This window comes from Panthera tigris, chromosome D2 (genome assembly GCF_018350195.1).
Source record: "Panthera tigris isolate Pti1 chromosome D2, P.tigris_Pti1_mat1.1, whole genome shotgun sequence".
Lineage (NCBI taxonomy): Eukaryota > Metazoa > Chordata > Mammalia > Carnivora > Felidae > Panthera > Panthera tigris.
In genome coordinates, this window is record NC_056670.1 from 63932128 (window position 1) to 63953088 (window position 20961).

Consider the following 20961-nt stretch of genomic DNA (forward strand, 5'->3'; position numbering starts at 1 on the left):
AAAAGAGAATAAAGGAAAGGAAAGGAAAGGAAAGGAGAAAGGAGAAAGGAGAAAGGAGAAAGGAGAAAGGAGAAAGGAGAAAGGGGAAAGGGGAAAGGGGAAGGGGAGGAAAAGAAAGAAGGGTAAATATATGAGGTGATAGATATGTTAACTCAGTGTGGAAATCCTTTTACACTGTATATGTTTCTCAAATCATCACACTGTATACTTTCAATATATTTTAATTTTATTTGTCAATTATACCTCAATAAGTCTCAAAAATAGTAACAAATCAGAAACAGCATAAACATAAAATTTAACCTAAAATATTCCCTTGATGATTTCCTTTTCAGAGTGAGATCTCAAGAATGGCTTCAAGTATCACTATCCATCATGATAGTAAGTATGACTTCTGGTATTAGGCATAAAGGGTTGGACACCCTTGTTTTATGCTTCCAGATCACCCTGTACATAACCTGTCATGGTTCATAATGGTTTGCTAGATCTCTTTGTATAAATGCCTCTCTTACTTCATTGAGCTCTCACGAGGCAGGTCTTCTGTTTTCTTTTATCACTGAGCTCTCTGCGTTCACTAGAGCATAGAGAAGAATGTTTCCTCAGTAAGTATATAGACAACATTTTCACACTGGTCAATATCTGCTGTAATATCTGATATACTGGGTTGTTCAGTTCTGGGGCTCAAAAAGAACCTCTCTGGAAATGTGAGATAAAAATGTTTGATCCAGGATCCTTTAATTATACAAAGAGGCAATAAGCGGCTGTATCTAATAAATCTTTATATTGTCTATATATATATATTTGGGAAAATGAATTCCCTTCTTGAAATGAATTTCACAGAAGGGCGGGGAAACTTCATGCCTTTGCATGCATGGGGGGGGGGGTCTCTGTCTGGAATCCCCTCTTATTCTTCTTCTGCCTTAACTCTGTTTTTAACTAATTTTTATTTTTAAAGATTTTTTAAAATGCTTATTTATTTTCAGAGAGTCAGAGAGACAGCGAGAGAGGGAGAGAGCAAGCATGAGTGGGGGAGGGGCAGAGAGAGAGAGAAGGAGAGAGAGAATCCCAAGCAGGCTCTGTGCCATCAGTGAACTATGAGATCATAAACTGTGAGATCCTGACCTGAGCCAAAATCAAGAGTCAGACACTTAACTAACTGAGCTACCCAGGTGCCCCTTAACTCTATTAAAAAAAATACACACACACACACACACACACACACACACACACACACGTACATATTTAGTTTGAATATAATATTTCAACAGTCATATACATTGCTCAGTGCTCATCAAGGTAAGTGTACTCTTAATCTTCTTTATCTATTTTACCCATTACCCCACCCACCTGCCTCTGGCAAACAGCAGTTTGTTCTCTGCATTTAATAGTGTTTTTTGTTTGTTTCTTTTTTTGTTGCTGTTCATTTGTTTCTTAAATTCTATACATGAGTGAAATCATATGGTATTTGTCTTTCTCTGACTGACATTTAATTTAGCATAATACTCTCTAGACCCACCCATGTTGTTGCAAGTGGCAAGATTTCATTTCTTTCTTTTTTTAAGGCTGAGTAATATTCCACAGTATACATATACCACATATTTACCCATTCATCTATCAATGGACACTTGTGTTGCTTCCATATCTTGGCTATTGTAAATAATGATGCAGTAAACTTTACAACTATCAGCATGTTTAAAATAATTGAAAAAAAAAACATAAGAAATAATCAAGTGTTGGCAAGGGTGTGGAAAAAAAAAAGAACCATTGTGTACTGTTGGGAGAATCCAGATTGGTGCAGCCACTATAGAAAACAGAATGAAGTTTCCACAAAAAATTAAAAATAGAATTATCATATGATCTAGTGTTCCATTACTGGGTGTTTACCCTAAGGAAAACAAAAACACTAATTCTAAAACATATATGCACCCCAGACCTTCTTAACTCTTATAGTCTGTGCACTCTTATAGGCTCAGCAGCAGACACATGAAGTTGAAAATAGACTTTCCAGTGAAGATGCCACCTATGCTAAGTTGGTTGTCCTTCCAGAAACTTCCAGGACGATGCACATACTTTGGCATAGTATAAATTAGGCTATGCTTCAACTGGTGACCTCACCGTCTATCCTTATTAACCCACAAACTCAAACCTTTCTGTATTTCCATGCCAGGTACCATGAATGCCATGTACAGATAGTCAATAAATGTTTACTCATAGCTTTTAGAAAAGCAGAAGTATAAACCAACATGCAAACATTTATCAATGTATTTATTGATTGATTGATTGATTGATTTTTTTTTAATGTTTCTTTTTAAGAAAGAGAGAGAGTGCGAGCAGGAGACAGGCAGAGAGAGTGGGAGACACAGAATCGGAAGCAGGCTCCAGGCTCTGTGCTGTCAGTACACAGCCCAACCTGGGGCCTGAACCTGTGAACTGTGAGATCATGACCTGAGCCAAAGTCAGACGCGTAGCTGACGGAGATTCCAGATACCCCTATCAATGTACTCGTATATATGAAATTTAGCAAGTTACTTAATGTCTCTGTACTTTTACTATTTTTATTGATAAAACGAGGCTAAAATAGGTTTTCCTAGAATATATATCTTAAAGCACTTAGCAGCTTCCTTGTACATAGCAAGGGCTCTGAAATGCAGCTGAATTCTTCACTTTTTTTTCCCCCTTTCTTATTTTGGGAAGTAGGTGGGGAATGTAAACATCCATCTGAAAATTAAAACTAATGTTGGTAATAAAAGTTTCTTGAGATTTCGTGGGTACCCCATTAGCAAAAATTATTTATTAAAATTATTTATCATCATATATCAATAGACAAAAAAAGAGTCAACAGCTCAGAGATCAACTATATGAACAAATAAAATCCATTTTTTATTTAGTGAAACATTCTAAGAATAAGGGCTAAAAATTCCCTGTTCTCAAGAGCTTTAGAGCTAAAGAGGAGAGAGTCACCCCATGTAACAAGAATTCTGATACTCAGGGTGCTAGCTAAGGACATAAGAGGAGTGACCTTTTACTTGCAGATGGAAACCTGTGGGAGAAGGAAGGTCTGAGAACTCGTGGGAGAAGGAAGGTCTGAGAACTCTTTAGAGTAAATGAATTAAATCTTCAAGGATATGCAGTAATATGATCAATGGACAGAAGAGGTGGAAGAACATTCTTTTTAGAGATAATAGCAGATAAAAAGGCCCAGGGTCAGAGAGAATGGCCCATATAGGCATCTACTAGCAAGTAAACAGATCTGTTTGCAGAGTAGAGATGTAGGAAGTAAAATCAAAAGTTAGCCAGGGGTCCATTCATGAAGCACCCTGTGCTTTTTAGTCGATCCTAAAAGCCATGGAATGCCGATGAAGTGAGTTAAGTGGGCAAGGCTGTAAATAGCTAAAAAGAACTTCCATCCCAGTCTATCTATGTGTGGGTCTCCCCTTGCAGGCAAAGTATAAGGTGAAGGCCCTCAGGCCATGCTAGATCCAGCTCTGTTGTTGAAAACAAGACAAAGCCAGCCTCTCACACCTATGCTTCTAGTATCTTAAAGTGGTGTTCACATGCAGAAATCATTTTTGAATAAAAATCTAAGGGTAACTAAAGCCAAGAATGCAAATAAAACAATCAGTCCCTGATATAGTGCAACGTCAGCCTTCTGAAATGCAATCAGCCAAATGCAGCCTTTGCAGACATTTTCTACAGAGAAACTCAGAAATGTCACTAGTTTATCACTCGCTTGGCATTTTGTCTGAGTTTATGCCAGTTTAATATAGTGCTCAATAAATGCTGCAGAGCCACAAAATGTCCTGATGTGGGTAACCGCAGAGCAAGTATTAAAAAATAAACACCATGATGGGATAGCACCTATTTATTCAGATTTAGAATTGCAGCTAATGGCATAAGGAGGAAGGAATAGGGATCTGCAGAGTAACAGAGGCTGGGGAGTTGGAAACCCCTGCTTTCTTTTTGTTTTGCAAGAGCATTCATGTTCCCACAGGCTCTCTCCATAAACAAAGCCCATAGAAGCAAGTGATTCTACCTGCTCCAGGGAGAAGAAACAAATTGCTGGCAGGTATTAGTGGCTGGATCCCCTGACTTCCCCTTCTGTAGCCAAGGGTTCCCTCTTCTGCAACCCTCACAGCTTGGCACTCAAGACAAAGGTCATCAGGAGAGTCCTGGCTAATGCGATAACTTTTATTCTAGAACAAAGCAGCTTATCCTGAGGTCTCATCTCCTGCCCCTCTGGAGAAAATGGGCTAGGAAAAAGTAAATAAAAAGCATCCTAAAAGCGTCATTTTAGCCTCTCTCTGAATCCTAAGAAACATGCTTGCTTGCTTTCTTCTGTCCTCCACACTGTCACACTCATTTCCCAAAACCAAATATAGTTGCTACAAATAACAAATAAATAGAAAGACAGACAAAAATAAGTGCTTAGTTTTTTAAATGCATAATGGCTACTGTGAATCAACATGGCCAACATTCTTAGCCCCATCACATTCTGCATTTTGCCATCCTTACTCCCCCCAACTGGAAGCCCAACCATTGAGTTATGTGATACCTGCAACAAATGTGTGTGTGTGCATGTGCTTGTGTATGCATTTACAGAAGCAAAGTGAGGAATGGAGAGGGTATCTGACTCAGTTAAGAGATACATAAAGCTCAGGAAGGCAGTAGGGGGATGAGGATGTTTGTTAAACAAAGTGCATGGTAAAAACAAAGCCGAACACAGAAAGCAATACTGAACAACTAGCACTATGTCTCTCTAGACATTGAAACAACCAGATCTAAATTGGTCAGGAAAATCCATCTTGCCACAATGCTCCCCCTCCCTCTACTTTCCCTTTCTCTCATTTAATGGCATTGCTTCTAAAACCATTGATTAATTTCCCACTTTCTCACTTCCCATTGTTTGGGACCCTCTCCTTACCTTTGTTGTTTCCTGAATACAGATGAGGGGATCTAGAGAGGTACCAGGGAAGGTGACTACACGGTCAGTGGGGTCCCCAAACAGAAGTCAGTGAGCCAATGAGATACAGAGAAGTATATTTTAAATGATCCAACAGTTTGGGATTGAGGTAAAGGAGTAGCTCAAAATATTTCTTTAATAAAGTTTATTTTTATCTTTTTATTGGTTTTAATTTTTTTAATGTTTATTTTTGAGAGAGAGAGTGAGCAGAGGAGGGGCAGAGAAAGAAGGAGACACAGAATTGGACGCAGGTTCCAGACTCCGGGCTGTCAGCACAGAGCCCGACACGGGGCTGGAACTCACAAACTGTGAGATCATGATCTGAGCCGAAGTCAGACGCTTAACCGACTGACCCACCCAGCGCTCCCCTTCTTCCCCCCCCTTTTTAAACTGTAGTGCTATCATACTCTATGCACTTTTAGCAACTTGTAAATTTTACTCTAATACATCTTAGAGACTGTTCCATGCCACATCATAAAATTAAATGAAAATACCCAATTTGTCTACCTATCGTCTACTGATTGACCTGAAACAGAAATGTATAATAAAGGAAAAAAAGAAAACACTGGAAATACACAGACAGAATTTATCACAGTAGTCATCTCTGAGAGAGGTTTTAGAATTGGGGGTGACAGTCAAAGAGATCATTGTCCCTATCAGTAGTTTAATTTTTTACAAGGAATATGTATTTATGCATTATTCTTATAATTAATAATAATAAACCTGTACTATTATTAACAGTAAGAATGTTTATTCAGTCTGGAAAACAAAGTCTATGAGGAAACATAATTGATGTGTGCAAGTCACAAAGGGATTGAGAGAAGCAATGAGTGAGGTTAGCATGCAGAGGAGACCTGGAATTTTCTCGAACCCCAGAGCACTTGCACTTCTGCCACCAACTTACTAAGAGTGCTTGGAAGGTAATACTATGGAAGAGCAGTGGCAGGACGCACCACTAAAGACACAAGGGTGTGTGTGTGTGTGTGTGTGTGTGTGTGTGTGTGTGCGCGCGCGCGTTGGTCTTAAATTCTAAGTGAGAGGAGGAAGGTGTGAATGTCCAGCTTGAGACTAGAGGGGCCATATTAAGAGAAGACAAGGAGAGGACAGAACTTCACCACTTCCCCTTTCTTTCCATTTCTGTTAAGGGCAAAGGACTTTAGAGAGAAGAACAAGTAAGTGTAAAGGAAGTGAAACCTGAGCATTTTGTTGCTGGATACAATTTGGCTCAGAGAAATTATATTCTAGAAGAGAAGTCCAACAACAGCAAACTTCACAGTTTTTGTTAGAACATACCAAGGAAGGAAAACAAAAATGAGCACATGCCAATATACAATGATTTGTTAGTTGTAAGATGAGGAAATGCACGAAGATGCTTACACTTTAACTCTAGAAAATATACACAAAATAGAAAGTAAAACAGGAGCAAAATACCCAGGAAATGCAGTATCTTCTCCCTACATCTGAATGAATCATCTTTTACATCTCTGGGGTGCTGCTGCGAGTAAATCACCATGGAGACTATTGGTCTAGATTAAGGATTCCTGGGGGCGCCTGGGTGGCTCAGTCGGTTAAGCGGCCGACTTCAGCTCAGGTCACGATCTCGCGGTCCGTGAGTTCGAGCCCCGCGTCGGGCTCTGGGCTGATGGCTCAGAGCCTGGAGCCTGCTTCCGATTCTGTGTCTCCCTCTCTCTCTGCCCCTCCCCCGTTCGTGCTCTGTCTCTCTCTGTCTCAAAAATAAATAAAACGTTAAAAAAAAAATTTAGATTAAGGATTCCTGGATTATCCTTAGTATTTAAACCTCGGAGGGGCAGACAGGTGATTCTCAATTAAGTTTTTCAATGAATGAATGAATGAATGAATGAATGAATTCAACAAGTATTTACTGGATATGGGACCATGTGCCAGAGGAAGTTCTAATGTGTTAAGGGTTTAGTAGTGAAATTAAACAGGATCGTCACTGCACTTCACGATGTTCCATTTCAATGCAGAAGGCAGGGAAGGTATAAATAAACATAAATATCTATCAGGTGGTGATAACAACCTTTCTGGAGAGTTGTGTAGGAAAAATATATACAAACTATACGAAGCTTTAACTACATCAAAAACACCACTGTTATACGGTGTTGATCAATGGCTGGTGTCCATCTGTTAAGCGCAGAATCGATACCGCACAGGACTTGCAAGGCTCTGCCCTTGTTGGCTTCCTGCTCATCAACTGTCAACAACTTGGATGAGAATACCTATTGTGTGTCTGCAAAATTCACACATGACACAAACTGAGGAAAAATAATGATGAGATAAGAGAAAGGCAGTGGCAGCTCTGAACGCAATTTACTTGCCTGAGGGCATAGAGTTAATAAATGACACAATCAGATAGGAACTTAGGATTTCTAATTTTTCTACAGTTCTATGTATCATCTGTAAAAAAGAATGTTAGCAACAAGATTTCATTAAAAAAACTGTTCTGAAGAGTTAAAGAAAGAGTAGGTGAAGCTATCACTCTCGTCAACAGTATAAATTAAGGGATCGTCTTGAGATGAAAAGTCTGTTACAGGTTAACTAATTCAAACACCATATGTCACAATTGAGGACACCAAGGCTTCAAGAGAGCAAATACCTTGTCCAAGGCCACATCACTCAGACAGTGTCAAGATTGAAACTACTAACCCAGGTTCTTAACTTACTCCAATGGTCCTTCTCATGAAAAACAATTCATCTTCCTTTTACTCCTTAGTATCTCAGCAAAGATAGTATTAATATAAAAGATAATGTATGTGTCTTACACCAAAAAGGTAAGGAGAGATGATGGGAAAACTTCAGACAATGTGACATCCTGCAAGGGTTATGCGATGCTATGGCTTGAATGTTTGTGTCCCCCTCACCCCAAATTTATGTTGAAGCCTAACTTCCAGGAGATGGTATTAGGATGTGAGGCCTTGGGTAGGTGATATGTGCCCATATAACAGAGACCAGAGAGGGCCCCCTTGCTCATTCTACCATATGAGAACACAGCAAGGAGGTAACCAACCACCTGCAACCCACTCAAGAGGGCCTTCATCAGACCCCCATATCACTGGCATCCTGATCTCAGACTCCCAGCCCCCAGAACTGCGAGAGAGCAACTTCTGTTGTTTATAAGCTATCCAGTCTGTGGTATTTTGTTATAGCAACCCCAACGGACTAAAACATGTTTAATGGGCATTAGGGTAGTGTGGACCTAGGCATATTTGTGTGGGTTCCATATCCTAGAATCTGAAACTAGCCTGGAAATTAAGTCTAGCTTAGATCCTCAAATATCAGGGCCCCTATGTGGCTTCTCTGCAGTTACTTGAAAAATGACAATAAGTTCTGATCCTTCTGAGAAACATAATGTTAGTTTCTACACTGGACCGGTAGGTCCCCGGCCCCTACCTAAGGCTGGCTTAACCATTCTCATAGCTCTGCTTTACTTTTTGAACCTATTATGAAACAAAAACACTGCTGGATATTGACACTGCAGAAAAAGTACCCAGAAGGCTATAGCTCACAAGTCCCTTAGTGGAGAAGGGAAAGTAACCCAGTCAGTAAAGTATGGAGGGAAGCAAGGGCAGAATCCAGTTACACACAGGAAGAAATCAGATTCATCACAGCAGGGGCACACATTCCTGGGGTGTCACAAGGCAGCTACTCTCTCCAGTACTCTGCTTATTTACAAAGAATTTCTGGAGTTCTGATTACAAGGTGTCCAGGGATTTGGAACTGGGCAAACACAGCGATGATACCCCGTGAAAATACTTTGAAGGCCAGTGCCAGTGTGCCTTTGAACTCGTATTAACTGCCTGGCTGAGGAAACGAATGTGATGATGGAAAGCATCAAACATACATTTTGATTTTTTTAAATTAATAATCCACTCTGGGTGAAAATTCTAAAGTTGGAGTCAGAAACATCTCAGTGTGACAGAAAGAAAAGAGAGGAAGCAGGGAGAAGTTAAAATAGAGGGGAGGGAGAGGAGCAGAAAGGAGAAGCCATGAAAGAGGAGGGGGGAAGAGCAGGCAAGGAGCAAAAGAGGCCTGGATAGAAGGGTGAAGACTTGATAAGGAGGAAGAAAGGGGCAGGAAAGGAGAGCTTCTGTCCAGTGGCTTCTCTGCAGGTCACTAAGCCTTCCTGTTTGTCTCCAGCCACCACCAGCACCCACCCTGAATTCCTCCAGCTGGAAATTATCCTTGAATGCTCTATTATTATTGTAATTGGTATAATTTATTTAAATAACACTGCTTTTAGAAATCTAATGGTAAAAATAATATGCGTTCACTTGTAATGGAAAGTGGACCAAGGTATACAAAGGAAAATAAAACATTCACACAGTGCGTTCATCTGGAAACAACCAACTTTAACATTTTGTTGTTGATCTTTTAGGGTACTTTTTCTCTGCTTCTGTAGGCATTCCTTTTTAGAAAAAAAACAACAACTTTTGCATAACATAATACTGGAACATAGCATAACATACCATAATATTGGAACATACTATTTTGCCAGCTGCACCAGTATTCTGTAATTTACTTAACTGATAGGCTGACTACAGAGTATTGGTAGTGTCCATACATAATACTGTGATGATTGTCTTTGTAGGTAAATACTGGTCTGTCTTTCTAAACTCTTGATTTTTTAATAGGCAGAATTATTCAAGGAGGGAATTTCACTAACTCAAAGAGAATGAACATTTGTTTAAGACTCCTGCTACACATTGGGGCACCTGGGTGGCTCAGTCGGTTGAGCGTCCGACTTCGGCTCAGGTCATGATCTCGCGGTCTGTGAGTTCGAGCCCCGCATTGGGCTCTGTGCTGACAGCTCAGAGCCTGGAGCCTGCTTCAGATTCTGTGTCTCCCTCTCTCTCTGCCCCTCTCCCGCTCATGCTCTGTCTCTCTCTTTGTCAAAATAAATAAAAACATTAAAAAAAGACTCCTATAGACTATAGATGCTGGAGAGGATGTGGAGAAACGGGAACCCTCTTGCACTGTTGGTGGGAATGCAAATTGGTGCAGCCGCTCTGGAAAGCAGTGTGGAGGTTCCTCAGAAAATTAAAAATAGACCTACCCTATGACCCAGCAATAGCACTGCTAGGAATTTACCCAAAGGATACAGGAGTACTGATGCATAGGGGCACTTGTACCCCAGTGTTTATAGCAGCACTCTCAACAATAGCCAAATTATGGAAAGAGCCTAAATGTCCATCAACTGATGAATGGATAAAGAAATTGTGGTTTATATACACAATGGAATACTATGTGGCAATGAGAAAAAATGAAATATGGCCTTTTGTAGCAACGTGGATGGAACTGGAGAGTGTGATGCTAAGTGAAATAAGCCATACAGAGAAAGACAGATACCGTATGGTATCACTCTTATGTGGATCCTGAGAAACGTAACAGAAACCCATGGGGGAGGGGAAGGAAAAAAAAAAAAAAGAGGTTAGAGTGGGAGAGAGCCAAAGCATAAGAGACTGTTAAAAACTGAGAACAAACTGAGGGTTGAGGGGGGGTGGGAGGGAGGGCAGGGTGGGTAATGGGTATTGAGGAGGGCACCTTTTGGGATGAGCACTGGGTGTTGTATGGAAACCAATTTGACAGTAAATTTCATATATTAAAAAAAAAAATAAAGTTCTAAATGTCTAAAAAAAAAAAAAAGACTCCTGTTACACTGTCCAATTGTCTTCCAGAAAGTTTATATAAATTATGCTCTTAAGAACAGCATACACAGTGTCCATTCCCCAAGGCCTCACCAAGGCTAAGTACTATCTTCTTAAAAAAATCTATCCCTGTGATAGTTTAATAAATTGTATATCTTGTTTGTTTTGTTGTTTTCATTTCTGATTTGTGAGACTCAAGATTTTCATTTTGTCTTTTATTTTTCTTTATAGATTGCCTATCATGTTCATGGGCCTCATATCCACAGAGATGATTTTATTCAAGTTTTCATTTGTAAAATGGATTAAATTGTTTAGGATGTTTACCCATTTATTGTACTTTCTTTTTCATATATCTTTTAACAGGTTAAGTTTGGAACCTGGATTGTTTCTTTTGGTAATTAATTTTTTTTTTGAGTAATCTCTGTATCCAATGTGGGGCTCAAACTCACAATCCTGAGATTATGAGTCACATGCGCTACAGACTGAGCCAACCAGGTACCTTTGTTTTGGTAATTAAAATCACTATTGAACAACAAAGGTCAGTACTCTTTTATAGAAGTTTGGGTTTTGGTGTGAAGCAGAAAATCTTGCTTTTTCTTTGATGAAGACAAAGAAGATGGGGAAAGGAAGAAGTGTGTGTGTGTGTGTGTGTGTGTGTGTGTGTGTGTGTGTGTGTGTTGATGATGATGAGTACCTCCAAGTCACCCTCCCGATGATGAAGATGTTGTGAGATGCCCAACTGAACAAACTGGGGGAAGCCCAGAACCGTGGAGGGGAATCCCCTCCTCCAGGACCAATAAAGGAGTTGTGTCACTAGGAAAATCCATTTCCTTCTGAGATCTTCATCCCAGGTCGGACCCTAAAATATCCCTTTAAAAATGATTCTATTAGACAGAGTGATCTTGCCTTTAATTAGCAAGTGGCACCTTAATGGCATATTAGTGTCTAATGGGATTGTGTTCCAACTAGCCCAGAACAAGGGCACAGAGATATCTAAAGAAACAACAACACCAATAAGATGGGCTTATTCACCATCTTTTCTGGTCACTAACCAATGGTATAAATAGATAAATGATCAAGATGGGACAATTATTCCTTATAGGGGAATTCTAATTAATACTGATAATAAGAAATGATCAAAGTAGGAAATTACCATCAGAATACCACAGAAATAACTGTTACAGGCAAGATCCACTGAGGAATACTAGAATTAGTGGGCAAAATGCATAGCCTCAAAGAATCTTTCCCAAAATATTTATTAATTATTTTGGTGTTTTTAACATATGTTCACAAAATTTTTGATACTCTTCTTGCCAAGAGTTGGAGCTTAATTCTCTTTCCCTTGAGAATGCACTGGATTTAGTAACTCGCTTTTAACAAATAGAGTATGGAACAGGAAAAACAGTAATTCTGCAGTGGAAAAACCTGGCAAACCCTACCTTAAGTGATCAAGGTTAACATCACTGGTAATAAGACATATTGATATACTATATTGTTTGATATGATGCCATGAGAAGGGGACATCATTTCTGTGATATTCTTCCAAATAATCTATAACCCTGTAATCATGAGAAAATATCAGACTACCTGATTTCATGTACATTCTAAAAAATATCTGACTAGCACTCTTCAAAACTGCCTAGGTCATCAAAGACCAGGAAAGTCTGAGGACCTGCCATAGATTGAAAGAGACTAAAAGATATGACAAATAAGTGCCATGTGGGATTTTGGGAAAAAAGGACATTTTTTTAATGTAAAAAATTTGGGTGAATCCAAACCAAATCTCCAGTTAAGTTGACAGCCTTTTACCAATGTTAATCTCTTCTTTGTAAATACTACTCCATGGTCATAAAACATGTTAACTTAAGAGAAGCTGACTGAAGATGATATGGGAACTCTCCATTCTATCTTCGCAATTCTTTAATGCTAAAATTACTTTGAAATAAAAAGTTAGGGGGGAAACTATACCCAAATCTCCCAAGATGTACTCGCTTAGAAGAAAACTACTATAAATAGGAAAGTGATCTGCCCTTTCTAAATCGTTGGCGTCACATGGAATGGATGGGTCAGGTCATTCTATCACCTAAAGTGGGTAAACTACTGTAGCATTCCAACTAGTGTAAATTTATGATTCATAGATTTCAATAATCACAAAAAATAAAGTTATACTATTAAAAAAATGATACGACTGGAAAAGTGGCTCTTATTACTGAGATGTTCTTACTCTTCCTTTATTTAGAAGTAGAAATGCATGTGGACAGCCAGAGTTTTTTCTGGTTCTAGAGCTGCCCTGATTACTGTGGGAGGAGTCTGACTGCAGCTGAAAACATAAATCTGTTGGCCCAGGAACTGTTGAAGTGTGAGGGTGGATGTGAAGCTCCGGCTGATGTGCCTGTACACTGTGCCTGCTTTGGGTTCCTCTCTCTCAGGCACCTTGTCTTCCTTGGCTTCCGAATACAGGAAGGCTAACTAACTGCCCATAGGAGGCACATTCTGGAAGAGCCAGTTTGTTCTCTGGGTTAGTGATGCAGAAGCTCTCCCAGGCACATAAATATTCTAACAAGTTTCATCTTGTCACAATAGAGTCATAAAATTGCTCTGTTCAGCACATGATAATGGCTTTGTAATTCAATTATTGGTAGAATTTGTCTTCTGGTATTTATCTGCCTTAAACTTCAGGCACTCATGGAAAACCCTTTACCATAAATTTCATAAATGCTGCAGCAGGTTCTGTCCTCCACCCCAGGGCACATCTTGCCATGCCTGTGAAAACCTTGACAGCTTTCTCTAAATTATGGAATTGCTTTGTTTAGAGATGTTGATGTTTTAAGTGCCAGAGCCAAACGATAAAAAACAGTGGGACAGGTCCATTTCCTCTGGTTATTCTCTGTAGAGAAAGAGAGATCCTGACAGACAGAAAAAGTTCATTCTCAATCCAAAAGGCTGTTTTTACCCATTTATCTAATATTGTGTGGAAGGGATTCCTTCAATTCATAGGAGGTCATATGTGATAGCTTCAAAGTTCTCAAAAAATCCTGGTAACATTCTGAATACATTCATAAACACATCGGGGCTGGTCATCTACACGGACTCCCTGGTCAAAGAATTGGTTTAAGGATCTTCTTCTGTCCACTCTGCCTTTCTTTCCTACCATGTCAAACAAGCCAGTTCATAGATCTTCTCTACCATTCTGTTTAGGATTTACCATCCCACATCTTATTAGTTACCTATTAAGACAACATTATCTAACCTTCGATTTGAAAAGTAGGTATCTGTGGCTGCCTCATCCCCATATTCATTCTTTAATTTTCACATATTTGATAAATACTTATTGAGCATCTACTTTATCAATTCCAAAATGCTCACTTTTTAGAAAAAAATTTAACATCTCTTAAATTCATTGGTATCTTATAACCATTGAAATGATAATGTTTAGGGGCACCTGGGTGGCTCAGTCAGTTAAGTGTCTGACTTCCACTCAGGTCGTGATCTCGTGGTTCGTGGGTTTGAGCCCTACATCAGACTCTGCTGACAGCTCAGAGCCTGGAGCCTACTTCAGATTCTGTGTCTCCCACTCTCTCTGCTCTGAGAAATAATAAACCCCCCTCTGAGAAATAAATAAACATTAGAAAAATAAATGATAATGTTTAACTGGCATGTTTTTTTTGACAATACATAAAATAAAGGTATCATCATTCAATGGGATTTTAGAGTTGACGAGATATGGTACGCTCCAGGCAGTGTTCTAGGCATTTCACTCCATTAGCTCTTTGGTCAATTTCTTCTCATCTTTGGCCTATCAATAGACAAGTCCCTTTCCTTAAAAACCATTCCCCAGGAACACCCTCCATCATAACTTAATATGAATACATATTTGTGTGTGTGTTTTATTTTTTCCTTCTCCTCTTCCCATTTCTCAATGTTTTAACATGAGATAATAGTGGCTGACCTTACTTCTTGGTATTTTGGTTACAGAATACAAAAAGGAGAAGCATGACTCAGTTAAAAGAGGAATATTACCTGAAAACAATGTGGAATATGCAATTTTTTCTCATCTTTTTGGGGAGGCATTTATCATGTTTTATGTTATATGGGGGACAATCACATCACTGTCAGGTGAAGCATAATTATGTTTTTGTTTTTACTTGGAGATTATATATGGTTTTACAAATGTGCCAGGTACCAAGTTCTCAAGGGGTAGACTGTGGTGATTTTGTATTGGATCAACTTGCCCAATCTACAACCATATTTTCCACAGTCTCTATAATTTCAGATTAGAACTGACCAAAAGGAAGTACATATGAGATGCAGAAGACAGCAGGGAAGCAGTAGCCATTTCACTCTGAAGGTCGTTTTGGTTCAAGGTGCCAACAGACAGCAAAAAATTGCTGGCAAGTTATGGTCTGGTCTGTCCTTGCCCTTCCCTTCCCAAGTTCTATGTCCAGCTATTCTTCCAGATTGCCAACCTCGCGCCCTCAGGCCCCAAGCCAGATGCTGGTTTTCAACTCCCAGAGGGGGTCATGCTACAGTCCCAACTCAGCAGCTGCAAACTCCTCCAGGACAGCAACTGTGTTTCCTCTAAGTTCACGGCCAGGAGTTAGATCTAAAAATTACTCACTCAATTGATATAAATTAAATGAACCGAGTAACAAGGGTTTCTAAGTAATTGAGAAGCTATAAAATTAAACACTAAACTGATTTTCTATCCATTGTTCCTGATTCCGGGGCAACAGGAAAGTAAAATACATATCTGCATTAAAAATTCCCACTGAATTCACAAATCAATCAACGCGATACCCCACATTAATAAAATAAAGGATAGGAACCTTATGATTCTGTCAATGGAGGGAGAAAAAGCATTTGACAAAATACAGCATGCATTCTTGATAAACATCCTCAACAAAGCAGGTATAGATGGAACATACTTCAACATCATAAAGGCCATATATGAAAGACCCACAGCTAATATCATCCTCAATGAGGAAAAGCTGAGAGCCTTTCCCCTATGATCAGGAACAAGAAAAAGATGTCCACTCTCACCATTATTAACATGGTCCTGGAAGTCTTAGCCTCAGCAGTTAGACAGCAAATAAATAAAAGGCATCCAAATTGGCAAGGAAGAAGTCAAACTTTCACTAGTTGCAGATGACATGATATCTACACAGAAAACCCAAAAGACTTCACCAAAATTGTCAGAAAAATACATGAATTCACTAAAGTCACAGGACATTAAATTAACGTGCAGAAATCTGTTGGATTTCTATACACCAATAGCGAAACAGCAGAAAAAGAAATCAAGGAATCGATCCCATTTGCAATTGCACCCAAAACAATAAGATGCCTAGGAATAAACCTAACTAAAGAGGTAAAAGACCTGTACTTGAAAACTATAGAACACTTATGAAAGAAATTGAAGAGGACACAAAGAAATGAAAAAGTATTCCATGCTCACGGATTACAAGAACAAACATTGTTAAAATGTCTATACTACCCAAAACAATCTACACGTTTAATGCAATCCTTGCTAAACTACCACCAGCATTTTTTGCAGAGCTAGAACAAAAAAATCCTAAAATTTGTATGGAATCACAAAAGACCCCAAATAGCCAAAGCAATCCTGAAAAATAAAAACCAAAATGGAGCTATCACAATTCTGGATTTCAAGCTATATTATAAAGCTGTAGTCATCAAGACAGTATAGTGCTGGCACAAAAACAGACACATAGATCAATGGGACAGAAGAGAAAACCTAGAAATGGACCCACAACTTTATAATCAAGTCACCTTTGACAAAGCAGAAAAGAATATCCAATGGAAAAAAGACAGTTTCTTCAACAAATGGTAATGGGAAAAACTGGATGGCAACAAGTGGAAGAACAACACCATACACAAAAATAAATTCAAAATGGATGAAAGACCTAAATGTGAGACAGGAAACATCAAAATCCTAGAGGAGAACACAGGCAACTACCTCTTTGACATCAACCTGAGCAACTTATTACTAGATACATCACTGAAGACAAGAGAAACAAAAACAAACATGAAAGATTGGGACTTCATCAAAATAAAAAGCTTCTGCATAGCTAAGGAAACAATCAACAAACCTAAAAGGCAGCCTATAGAATGGGAGAAGATATTTGCAAATGACATATCGGATTAAAGGTTAGAATACAAAATCTATAAAGAACTTACAAACTCAACACTAGAAAAAAAGAAATAATCCAGTGACGAAATGGACAGAGGACATGAATAGACACTTTTCCAAAGAAGACATCCAGATGGCTAACAGACACATGAAGGTATGCTCAACACAACTCATCATCAAGGAAATTCAAACCAAAACCATGATGAGATACCACCTCACACAAGTAAGAAGGCTAAAATTAACAACACAAGAAACAATAGGTGTTGGCAAGGACGTGGAGAAAGGGGAACCCTCTTGCAGTGTAGATGGGAATGCAAACTGGTGCAGCCACTCTGGAGAACAGTATGGAGTTTCCTAAAAAAACTAAAAATAGAACTACCCTATGATCCAGCAATTGCAATCTTAGGTATTTACCGAAAGGATAAAAAAAAATAGATTCAAAGGGGTACATACATGCCAATGTTTATACAAGCATTATCAACAATAGCCGAAGTATGGAGACAGCCTAAATGTCCATCAACCGATGAATGGATAAAGAAGATGTGATGTGTATGTGTATACACACACACACACACACACACACACACACACACACACTGGAATATTACTCAGTCATCCAAAGAATGAAATCTTGCCATTTGCAATGACATGGATGAAGCTAGAATGTATTATGCTAAGCTAAAGAAGTCTATCAGAGAAAGACACATATCATAGGATTCACTCATATGTGGAATTTAAGAAACAAAAAACAATGAAAATATGGGAAAGGTGGGGGGATAAGAGACCGGGAAACAAGCCATAAGAGACTCTTAAGATAGAGAACAAACTGAGGATTGATGGAGGGAGGTAGGGGTGGGCGGGCTAGATGGGTAATGGGTATTAAGGAAGGCACTTGTGATGAGCACTGGGTGATGTATGTAAGTGATGAATCACTGAATTCTACTCCTGAAACCAATATTGCACTATACGTTAGCTAACATTTAAATTAAAAAAAAAATCCCAATGAAAATATAAATTGTGAAATTGGATGTCAAAATGAGATTGCCACATTCCAGAAACTAATGCCCAACTCTTCCTTATTCCGCTTTTAGATGATAGTTCATATTTACTCATCATGTATTATATGTATCTAGAGTTTAACCTGAGTTCTCATTTTTATCCTGATAAGTATATACAACCCTACAATGATGACTGATACATAGATGAAGACTATAAGGCTTAATTAAACAGCTCATTGTCACACCCCCTTGAGAACAGGATTCTAGCAAAGTCATTCTGACTCCAGAGCTCTCAACTGCAAACCGTAAACACCATCTTTTTTTTTTTTTTAATGTTTATTCATTTTTGAGAGACAGAGAGAGACAAAGCATGAGTGGGGGAGGGGCAGAGAGAGAGGGAGACACAGAATCTAAAGCAGGCTCCAGGCTCTGAGCTGTCAGCACAGAGCCCGACACGGGGGCTCGAACCCACGAGCTGTGAGATCATGACCCGAGCCGAAGTCAGACGCTTAACCGACTGAGCCACCCAGGCGCCGCTAAACACAACCTCTTATTGACTGAAGACAACACACAAAAGTGACATATGAATGAATGAGCAAGAGAAACCACATACACAGACACAGCATAAACCCAGAGGCTCTTGAACTTGAAGACTAAGTGAAGTCTGATCACTAGAGCATAAGTCAGTTTCTTTTAATATTGTTCTAAATTAGGAAGCCATAATAATGAGGATGTTCCCCTCGCTCTTGCACTCTGCTATCATAATAGTTCTTAGTGGGAATCTGGAGAAGTGATGGAGTCTCAGCCGCTCAGAGATGGAGGAGCTGCAGCCCATGGAGACAGGAAATCATCAAGATAAGGAGGACGGGGATCAATGATGGCCATTAGTGAATGAAGACCATGAGAAAAGTGATGGGCTCACATGCAGCAGCAGGGCGAATTTAACTTAATGTGGAGGGAAACTTGCTAATCACACGGGGAGATTACAAAGTGGAGGAAAGTGTAAGAGGATTAGAAAATGGCACTCATGTGGAGATCATTAACAGAAGGAAGGAAAAAAAAAAAAGATAAAGCATCAGGCCTCTCAAGAAAAATGAAAATCCTCTTATCTAGCACTCACAGCACAGGTACCAGAAATGCCCCAGTGTAGCTCTGGGGATGGGATCTCAGGAATGACTTCCTGCCTCTTCTCCCTGCTCCTGACTCAAACCACAGGCATGATTCAGCTCAGACGGTAGTTTGGTAGGGGGCTCAGGACCAGAAAAGATTGTCTGGGAGGAAGGAGGAAGGGGGAAAGTGTAAGAGAAGAGACAATGAAGTCAATACTCCAAAGAAAGGGCGGTCTGGGGTTCTTCTCCTGAGCCCATACTCAGAAGTGTATCAAGGATCTGTCAGTTTGGGCAGTCTGGGGCAGAACTCCCCATGAGGGCAGTCCAGGGTGCGGTCACCTCATCCGTGCTTACACAGATCTCATTATCCCCTAGGACAGCCTATTAGGCTAATAAGCAGCCTACCACATAGAAAAGTGTTCCTTTTACTGACCTAGAATTCTTCTCCCTTCAATATGTACGCAGACAGCTTAGAAGTCTAACTTTTTCATTTTTTTAAGTTTATTTATTTATTTTGGGAGAGAAAGAGAGGGCACAAGCGGGGAAGAGGCAGAGAGAGAATCTCAAGCAGGTTCTGTACTGACAGTGCAGAGCCCAACGTAGGGTTTGAGTTCATGAACTGTGAGATCATGACCTGAGCCAAAACCAAGAATCGGATGCTTAACTGACTGAGCCACCCAGGCGTCTTTTATGGCTCCTTGACTTAACAAATGGAGTCCATGCAAGATGCGTTTCAATCTGGATGTATCTGCGGGTTCATGTAGTGCATATACATATATGTGTGCATTTGATGAAGTCAGTACCGTGTGTGTGTGTGTGTGCACGCGCGCGTGTATGCACACCAAGTTCTGCTGTTCCATTTATTGCCCTACATAAAATAGGTGGAAACATGTTAAAGACAGTCTTGGTCCTTAAGAAATTATCCATTAGCAGGAGAGGGAAATGAGGAAATAAAAAGACAGATATGCAAAACCTACTAAGTGCTAAGTTACTTAATAATAATTATCGTATGCCCTTTTTAATTCCCAAAATAAGCCTTGGGAGAAGGAAACTGAAGCTCAGGCAGGTGAAGCAGTTTCTCAGGATTGCTCAATCAGTAAAAAAGCAAGGCAGGCATCTGAAGCTTGATGTGCTGACTCCAAGCCTGTGTTCCTTCCAACAATCACATAGACAGATTTGCAGCACAACACATTTTATGATGCACTGCATTTTATTTGTGACATATTTAAATTCACATTAACCACATTTACATTCAAAGAAAGAGATTCTTCTTGCCTAGAAAAACAAGAAGCACGTATCGAAGAAGGTTCAGAGAGTAAAGGCAGGCATCAGTGTAAGGCCATAAAGATCCAACATTGTGATCCTAATAATGACAAAAATCCTCATCCGTTATTTTTGTATTCAAAGATCAAAACTGTCCTAACACATAGTAAGTGCTAAAAAGTAGTCACTGCTAAAAATAATAATAATGATAATAAGGACAGTTTATCCCCCAGGTAGGCATATTTATAAAGCCAGAGAGATAAGAGGGATAAACTGGTCCATAGACTAACCAGTGCTTAGAGTTATTTATCTGGCCTTCTGGAATTTAGCACACAGAATTGGGAGGATGGGGAGGGGAGGTCAGAAAAATGTGCATTCAAACTCAGGTTGGCAAGAATCTAGTTATGTTCTTACTCTTTTTAATTTTATGTTGTAAGCAATGAGGAACAAGGCAAATGCTTGATCAGGGAAATGCCTACAAGATTCCTTAGGCATTAGTATGCTATCAGGAGAGGGGGGCTTTTTCACCATTCCTAATGAGCCAGAGTAATGGGAATAGAAAAGAAAGTGGGCAGGTGTAACTTCATGGAGGGAGTGATGCGGATTGGAAAATCAACATATAAAAGGAACTGAGTAAGAGAACAGAGGGGAATATGGCTCAAAAATGCTAAGGCTGGGTTACAGGATACACAGAAATACAGACGCCTAAAAATCAAAATCCGATTCTGAACCGTGAGATGTTCCACCTCCACCTCGGCATAAAATCGAAAGCTAATGATGGTGTTTATTTAGAAGTTCCTGGCAAACGAAGACCCACTTCAGA

At 39.5% G+C, this 20961-nt stretch overlaps 1 protein-coding gene and 1 long non-coding RNA gene across 6 annotated transcripts in view; one reads left to right on the forward strand and one right to left on the reverse strand.

Moving 5' to 3' along the window:
- The window catches only part of SORCS1 (sortilin related VPS10 domain containing receptor 1), a 501774-nt gene that overhangs the window by 143113 nt on the left and 337700 nt on the right, over positions 1-20961 (reverse strand). The gene's annotated exons all lie outside the window — the stretch shown is intronic.
- Positions 1168-10946, forward strand: LOC122231883. The gene is made up of 2 exons (XR_006209159.1): positions 1168-1293; positions 10855-10946. It is a non-coding gene; the product is annotated as an uncharacterized LOC122231883 (long non-coding RNA).